The sequence below is a fragment of the Stegodyphus dumicola genome, chromosome 11, assembly GCF_044657685.1.
Source record: "Stegodyphus dumicola isolate Sdum_Otavi_A_Nest chromosome 11, ASM4465768v1".
In the NCBI taxonomy this organism is placed as follows: Eukaryota; Metazoa; Arthropoda; class Arachnida; order Araneae; family Eresidae; genus Stegodyphus; species Stegodyphus dumicola.
Window position 1 is genome coordinate 53,656,194 of NC_140778.1, and position 7,637 is coordinate 53,663,830.

A 7,637-nucleotide genomic window follows, 5' to 3' on the forward strand; every position below is an offset into this window, starting at 1 on the left:
GGGCAAAATTGGACAACTAGAAGTGGTACTTTGCTTGAAGCTCATAAGGCCTGTTTACACTACTTATACTCCAAACTAGAGCAAAACTTGTCAGCAGTCAATGTGTGAATGACATTTTTACAAATTTGAAAATGTGCATATAAAGCATATTTTTATTACCCATTTATTAATTTTTAATTAAATCATTAATTGTAATCCATTTAATTAGATTAGCTTAAAATATCTCTCTATATAAAATTGAATAAATAAAAATCTTATAAATTATATGCATATTTTATTAGAAATTTTCCTTTTATTAAAGCAGAAATATCAAAATTTACTAAAACATTATTGATGCAAATATTTTAAATCACAAATAATCATAGAGAAAATTAGAATCCATAAATCGTATATATTTAGGTTTCTGAATTCTGATTTCTATAGAAAAATAAAGTTAAAAAAAATTGAATTTTAGATACAGAAGAATAGTACATATAATGATAATAAAATTACTTATAATTTCTTTACAAATAATGAATATAAATATTTATAGGTAGCATGCTTAGTAAGATTAAGCTCTAAATTATGGAATTTTTTAAATAAAGTTTCTTTTCCCATTATATTTAACTTTTCAATTAGAACTGCTTCAAGAGTTTCATGCCTAAATATAGTTAAAATCCGGTCTTATCTTCTTTTCTTTTAATGGAAAAAAATTCTTTTGCAAGCTGTATTGGAACTTAGTATAAAAAAAGATATGAATGGGTGCATTAAATACAAAGTAATGCTTTTTGCTTTAATAATAAGCAAAAACCACTACTTTGTATTTAATGCACCCATTCATATCTTTTTTAATTTTACAGTTTTTCTCCATACTATATCAAATCTGCATCTTCTTACTTTCCAGTTTTGGCATTTAAGACTTTCATATCAATGGGAACAACTAGATTTTTCTTAATATTAATACACTGGAAGTGATACTTTTAACACTTGGAACAGGCTTTTGTAAAAAGACAAGAGAAACTTCTGAAATTTGGTATTTAAAATAGGTACATGATTGAGAACAACATATTATATTTATAAGCGTTAAATGTATTTTGGAATTGTGCTAAATGCTATGAGAATAAATTCATTATGAAGCAATTAAATGTATTAGCCTTAGTCCATAATTTCATATTTATTTCATTTTTCCAATAAAAGAATGCTTTCACCAAATGTTACTGTTATGTGTTATTTTTAAGGATACAATTTAACAACTATACAAAGAAATGGACTGACATAGTTGACACTATATTGAGAATTCTAAAGATTTAAAAAAATATATGATTAAGTCATTGATTTGTGAATCCGAAACTATATATGACCGCACGATGACTTCCGCGAAAGTCATCCTGTGGTCATATATGGTTCCGAGTCCACAGGATGACTTTTCATGTACCATTATTTTATTTTATTTTTTTTTTATATTTGATGGGAGGGATGAATACTAAAAAATGACCAGTGTTTATAATTAAGACTGAGCCATAAAGTTAACAAATTAATTAGATTTCATTTATAAATGATCAACTAGATGCTGATAGTTCACTTAAAGCTCGTTACTATTCTGTCAATTCCACGTCTCAAAATGGTTAGAGGCCACATTTCTTAAATCTGAGGAATATTTAGTTGCAATATTTGAAAATAACAGAAATCTGGAATAAAAACAAGTGAAACATATCATCCATCTTCTGTGAAATATACCATCTGCTTTCTTAACAATTAACAAGAATTCAAATGTAACTTTACCAGATGTCCTTTAAATTCTATATGGGGAACATATTTTTATATGTCCTAAAAGCAATTATTTTCTGAAAGCTTTACAAATATATTGCACAGTCAATCACAAAAACAATTGCCATTGGGACTTAATCTCTTCTTATACTGGCATGACATCCATCCATATAAGAGATCATTCAGCTACCATGCAACTAAAAAAATTATTTCAACAAAAGTGTTTTAAAGCATAAAAAAATATGTTACATAAAGACAATAAAACTTAAATTTATAATTTCACTTTTAATGTTACACAAAATTTAGATCCTTAATAACAGCACAATCAAGATTAAATATCCTGTTACATTAAAAACTTCATTAATGTCTAATTCATCAATCATCTGTATATTTTGTATGTAATCAGCCTTTATGAAACCAGTCATACAAGAAGGAATTCCCAATAAGTTACCGAAAAATAGAAATCTGGTTTTCATATAAAAAGCAGGAAATTATGCTTAATTCTTTTCAGTCATATCCTAAAATATATTTGAAAATTCCAGAACAAGTTAAAACGGGTTCCCGGATAAAAGACCACTGGACAAATCCCATTGTGATAATTGCCGGTGCAACAAATACCTATGTGGATAGCAGCCAGTGACACACTTATGAATATAATTTACTTAAATATTTATTAAATACAGCAGTATTATATATCCATAACATTTAAATGTTAAAATACAGTAAAAGCTGGACTATCAACTAACTGGAAAATTTTTAATTTCAGAAAATTTAAGTGACATATAAAGCAGGGACAGGCCTCCAGAAACCCTGCTGATAACTTCTAAATTGTGAACAGATTTACATTTACACACCTTTCTTACATTCCCTCTTCCCCACTGCTATATCCATCATACTGTTCTAAGAATTCCTCCAGAGAATAGGCCTCACCCAAGGCTAACAGTAACTATAATAATCCTTATTGTTGGCTCTGATTCTTCTCACCAGTTGTGGGAAGTTACACAGTTTAGTTCCCATTAGAAGTCCTTTGTTACTACTAGAGGGGAACATAGATTTCTTGTGGTGAACAAACAGGACCAAGGTCACTGCATAGAGTGGAAATTTGGAAGTGCACTTGAACACAGGTGTTCTACCAGAAATTGTTTTCACCTGTTTTACTAACAGATTTTTCATTAAATTGGTCCTCAAGTTAAATAGGCTATAGGTAACAATTTCTAAACATCTTTTAGTGTGACAGGAAATTAATATTGTAGCTATTTTGATTAATTATCCATCTACTGACTGAAAATCTTTGCCAGAACTTGACTGCAAAAATGGAAGATTCTTCAACATATAAAAAACAAAATAATTAAGTTTTGAAAAAGGTGAAAACAAGCAAAATTTAATGAAAGACTTTAGCATCGGATTAATTATAATTTATGACATTAAACTAGGAAAAAATGAATGAACAATGGTGATACAAAGTGCAAAATTATCATACAAAATTTAAGTTTTTGATATGCTATATCCTTAACTTGAATCATGATATTAAATAAAAATTGGCCATTTTCTTTAAGCTCCCACTGGAATGAATGGTGCAAATTTGGCAACATCTCCTTTAATTTTCATGATGACATTTAAGAAGAAGATATTTTAATTTTATATGGCAAAAGCCTAGCAAATACATACAAATTTATATGTGAAGTTTTTTTTAAACGTTACATAATTAATTGTAGGCTTTTGATTAGAAGCTGATAACAAATAAGAAGACAGTTTTTATAGTATTAGACCTGAAATTTCTTTCTCCATTAACAGGACTTTTCTGCCAATTGCATTTTATATATGCCCACAAGCGGCCGAGCGGTAAAGTCACTGAACACTGGTAGTTCGGTCCGAGCGGTAAAGTTGCTGAACACTGGTAGTTCGGTCCGAGGTTCTAATCCCGCGAACGGGCTGGCTGCATGGATGTTTTCGTGGTTTTCCCCATGTGTAACGTGTATACGAGCCAGTTTCCCTCCTCTTTGGCAGATAGCCCTAGTGTGCTTTGCCGTAATTAAATACACCAACACCACACCATTTTATGTATTATTATCCGGAAATTTTATTTATCAAGAATTTGCATATCCCAAGCATTTCATAGTCCATCTCTTACCGTGTAATATATATGAGAGTCAAAATATGTATTATTATAGTAGTAAATGTGTTAATGAAATAGCAATAAAATCATAGAAACTTGATTACTGCAGTTAAACCGATTTTTAGCATTTCATTGAAATTTTATTATCATTTTCACATATTCCTTTAGTTAGGGATAGATTTTTGTTGTTGCCTACATAAAAGAGAAAGCTTAAAAATTGCATCCCTGATGCTTACTGAATATACAAATTTTATTTCATTTATGTACTGAATTTTTTGATATTTCAATCTTCACTTAAGTTACATGCTCAGATTTATTTTGAAAGGAAGAATGCCTGGAAGTAAATAATTTTACATTTTATTCAAGTTGGCTCAGTCTTAAGGAAATAATTCTTAATATTTCTTCTTTATTACCTATTGCTATGTAACACTTCAAGAAGCGTTTTTTTTTTTTTTTTTTGGCGATTCTTATTTTAAAGTTATTTTGGAAAATGCTTTCAGTTTACTTACACAGAGCATATTTCTTCATACCCTATGTATACATGAACTGATTTATTAGCTTAAAAACTGATCCAATATACATTCTTCCACTTATGGAATTTTTCAAAATAAGATGAAGACTGACTCCAAGACATTGAGGATTTTGATTAAAAAAATAACTTTTTCTATAGCTCCCAGAGAGAAAAATCTCCAATCAGCAAAATATGCACTGATCTGTTAAAAAAAATTCTATCTATGTTCGAACTTTGCAAAAGTTAATGTTTAATTGACTAACAGAACAGCGCATTGTAATGGCTTAAGCTATTGTATCGACCACCACAACATTCTGAAAAAAAGAATGGCGGCTTTGAAAGTTCCCACGGACAGAGCATTTCTTAACGAATTCTCAGAAAGAAAGTGACCAGCAGCCACAAAACAAACTCAAGTTTTTGTTCCTCTTATAGTTGTCCGAAGGGAGACATTGTTCTGTTCCCTTTCATCAGTTTATAGGTGCGTTGTCTCAGACCACCTGGTTTGAGTCCCCAGGCTGTCTTCATTATATCCGATTTTTAATCAAGGTTCTCTTGCCAGTCAAGAGGCACTTTTAAAATTACGAACAAATGAGGATCCTCAATATTTTTTCAACATGCCCAGGACAACTTGAACAAAATCATGGAACGTAGTTTTAGAGAAGAAGTGAGAGTGAGTTACAGTAAGTGAAGAGAGAAACCTTCTCTTGGTTTTTCCAGCTTGGTCATGCGCAAATTTTATTTCGCTCTGCGTAGAGTGACATTAATATCTCTGCCAAGAGTTTACAGTGAGGTAGCCTCGCGTTACCTTACCAGACAGCATCCAACTCAGTCCGGGAACCACTAACTTGGAGAGACGATTAATTCTAAACAGCATCATCTTGAATTATTTTGAAACAAGAGCTTTTATCTAGAATCAGTGCTAAATGGAAACTTTATTCACAATGTCTGGTTGTTATAGTTCCCCCCTCACCCTACAGTGAGTTTATTTATTTTTGCATATAGCCTAGAAAGAACTCCAATAAATTTATTTACACTACCTCTTGCCTTCTGAATTCGTCACAGCATAGAGGACTTCATAAAGACTGGCTCATATTTACATACACAGTATGAGCAAAGCTATAAAAGCAGTGTGAAACTAGCCTCTTTGCCAGCATTCAAACCTTTGTTAAGTGATAAAAGTTTAGAGCTGTTTTATTCACTTAGCCACAGGTGAAACTGATAGGGTCAACTACCCTCAGGATGTTTGTGACAGCAGTCGTATGCTTTTTTTTTAATCAATTAACTGAATATTAAGAAGTTTTTATTGTGAAAATAGTACTTATTACAAACTAAGAGTCATCCTTTTTGAAAGTCGAATTCCTTGAACTAAAATTTTTGGTAAGCTGGCCCTTTCTTGAATTGCTTTATAACTGTTTTCTTACCTTCCTTTCTTGCTAAGTCAAAATCAGACAATATCCTTTTGCATTAGAGGTCATATAATGTCCTTTGTGAAATTTTGAAATACGAAATAGTTTATCTTGTGATCTTTTAAGAGAAGCTGCATGCCTTCTTGTGGCAATTCAAAAATGTATTAAAAGGTAGTTTTATAAATACAATCTACATTTCCTCCATTTGGAACACCATGGAAATTAACTATTTCAAATCTGCATTTTTATCCTAAGCTCTAAAACATTAATGCCCTAATTGCCAAATTTTTTATCTTAATGATAATCCCCAACTCTATGCAAATACGAATACCTTATTGTATTTTATTAAAGTTAAAACATTTAAAAGTTGTGTTTTAGCTTCACACTGCTGCCAGTTACTGTTTCACTCTATAGATAGCTACTGATAAACATATATTCGATTACCTGCTGGGTTTTAATGGTTCATTTAAAAAAAAAAAAAACACAGAAAATTTGAAACTAGTATATGCACTTCTGATATATAACTAGAAATAATAGATTTGATCAACAACTTGTCTTAATTTTAAAATGTCAACGAAATAACATCTGCTAATGAGTAAAGAAAGTATATCTGACAAGTGAAAAATTAAGACTACTCAGTCAGTTTAGGATCACCGTTGACTCTCCCAATATTAGTAATAATAAAAATTAAATTGAGATATTATGAATTTTCTCAGGGGGATTATTGAATACATTTTCTTCTTTGAAAAATAAAAATAGTTAGAAAAGGAATGAATTTACTCATTAACATATTTAAAATGGAATTAAAAGCAAAGTGCAATCAACAAACCCAGTAATTATTGTCCTGACCAGAAATTAGTTGACTTTTATAATTAATAGATGCAAAAGAGTTTCGTCTTTTTCTCCAGTAAGAATCAAGATTTAACCCGCGAACACGAGAACACGCGCCGGGTATGTCATACCCGAATAAAAAAATTGTAATTAAAAATTTGTCAACAAAAATTAATCGTTTTTTAAAAGAAATTAAATGTAAAACCAAGTTAATACTTCATTTTAGACAAAATAGGAAACAATAAGGCGACTTACAATTTTTTGAACATTGTTTACAAAATGAGGTCATATGTTTTATACATATATTTTTGCTACTATTTTCACAAATGAAGTTGGGAAGTAGTCTTTCTATCCTTTTTCTTGGGGCACTCTGTACACCTCTTGTAAGTCATTTTAGGGGACAGTTCATTGTTAACATGTTCATCGGTGGTCAGTGTTTGTCCAGAATCAGGAACCACAGATGCTCACCGTCATTCATTTTGAACATTTTTCTATTAGCTGCATCCCTAAGGCTTTGAGAAAAGTACTCATCCCGTTCACGAGTGAAATTTTCTCGTATTGAATAAATATAAATATTTTTATTGTCAACTACATGTTTTAACATATCTTCATCAATAAGCAATGACAAGGAATCTAAAGGTGTTGAGAATTTTTTAGAATACTTTGTATTTCCAGGGGGTTTAGTTATAATATTTTTGGAAATTTATTTTTGTTCCATTTTTTCCAACATAAAAACTCTGCTACATTCTAGAGTTTCATTTTCTGTTTCTGTATCTGAATCACTACTCTCTATGGGTGAATCATGATTACTATTATATTCTTCATCATCAACATCTTCCTCTTCTTAACTCAATGAATCCTCATCAGAAGAAACTGTTTCAGGGAGATTTCTCAATCTTTTCATCTCTTCATCGTAAGGAATATACGGAGCCATGCTTACAACTCAAGAAAAACCTATACTAAAGCTTGAAAACGAGAAGTGACTCACTGAGAAACGCGAGTACACGCACGGGTATGACATGCCCGA